Below are 2,011 nucleotides of genomic sequence, written 5' to 3' on the forward strand. Positions count from 1 at the left end.
GTTGCTTTGTCAGGACATTTTATCACAGCGATGGGAGAAAAAAGAAAAAAAACTAAGAGACATCCTGTTTTTGCCTTCTGTTTGCTTAGTTAATGGACTCTAGCCTTTGAGTCCTAGTCTCTGGATGTCCTTGCCAGTCAGATATATTTCTTGGAGACAATAGATGGGTGTAGCCTTCTGTTCAATCTACCTAGCCAGTCTGTGACTCTACTAGTAAATTGAGTCCCTGTGTATTTAAGGGTTTTATTGAGATACTTTTTTTTTAATTTCCTGTAATTTTGTTCGCTCTTTCTTTGGTTGGTTGGGTCATACCTTATAGCCCTCCCCCTTCTCACTAGAGTCTGTTTTCTGTGTCTTGACTGCTCAGTCTTCTTTGGGTCACTTGGAAGTAACCCCCAGGCTCTAATCTGCCATCTTACCTAGATGCCGATATGTTCTTACTTCAAGAGATTGTTTTTCTGTATGTTATCACTTAATTCACAAGGAATTTATTGAGATATAAGATAAGACATTAATATCACTCGGTCCAAAATTTCAAACAATGTTCTTACATCACTTATCTAAGACATATCCATCTCCAGTAACTTACGACAACCATTTTATAAAGCATGCACTAATAATGTGACATAAGATCTGGTTACAGGTCCTTGGCTGTTTCCTTTATCTTTCTGTTTCACACTACCTCTGGAAATGCATCTCTAAGTCACTTTAGCTTTGTGTATGTGTGTGTGTGTGTGTGTGTGTGTGTGTGTGTGTGCGTATGTGTGTGTGTGTGCATGCTCGGAGTCCAGAGGACAACTGTGGCTGTTCTCCTAGGTTGCCATGCACATTCTTTTTGGAAACAGTTTCTTTCACTGCTCTGCAGCTCACTGAGTAGGCAAGAATGGCTGGTCTGTGAGCCCCAGGGAGCTGCCTATCATCTCCATGGGGCTTAAAATACTTGTTCAGCTTTTCTGAGAGATGGAGCTTAGCCATCATGCTTGCACAGTAAATATTTTACCCGTGAGCTATCATTCCAGCCCCAAATCATCTTAACTTGAAAATAGCTTTCAAATCTGACAGGAGAAATCTTTTGTAGAAAAGATCAATATTTTCCTTATCACTGTTTATTCTTAATCATGCAATTTTCCAGATAAATATTATGCTTTGTTCAGTTAAAAAAAATCCTAGCAATAGGGGCTTGGAAGATGGCTCAGTGCACTGCAGAGGGCCTGGACGGCTCCCAGCATCCTTTATGCAGCTCTGGGAGGGGAAGGGGGCTCTGGTGTCTTCAGGTACCTGTAACTCATGTGCACATGTAAGGTTTATGTGAATATTCACATATTGAAGTGTATTGTGCGTGTGTTCTATACTATTTTGTTATAATTTTTCTGGCCACTAGTTTCTTACTACGTCTGTTTACTTTGTGGTGTGTGGGTGTGCATGTGTTCTGTCTGGGCATGCACTGGCCTAGCATGCATGTGGAATTAGAGGACAGCTTGCGGGAGCTCTTACGACCCTTCCACCGTGCGGACCCTGGGAATTAACTTCAGTTTGTTGGGCTTTTCGAGCACCTTTAACCATGGAGCCAGCTCACCAGACCCCCATTTTCTGTTTTCCTATTGTAGCTGGGAACTTGAGGTATTCGTACTGATCTTTGTGGGTTTCTAGAACATAGGGTAATATCTAAGACTCTCCTGCTGGATTATCGTTCATTATGATATGTCCCTGTCATCTTTACTTGGTTTTTGTGTGTCTTCCTTAATCAATAGCCATGGGGTAGACCCAGCCTCTTAATTTGTAATGCTACTCCCTATGAGATGCTGAGCTGCACAGAGGGAGAGCGTGGATCCCAAACTTCCAAAACACCCACATTTTGCTTTAATGCTAGAACCATAGATAGAATGAAGCAGAGCCATGGCCAGACCCTCACTGAGGGAGAAATGAGCATTAGTACCGCATTGTGACATATAGTCATCAAAATTCCAGCACCACAGCAGTTTTCCCCTTTTGTGATCTGTAATTCACCCCA

This window comes from Psammomys obesus, unplaced genomic scaffold (genome assembly GCF_907164565.1).
Source record: "Psammomys obesus unplaced genomic scaffold, mPsaObe1.curated_primary_1811, whole genome shotgun sequence".
NCBI classification, from domain to species: Eukaryota; Metazoa; Chordata; class Mammalia; order Rodentia; family Muridae; genus Psammomys; species Psammomys obesus.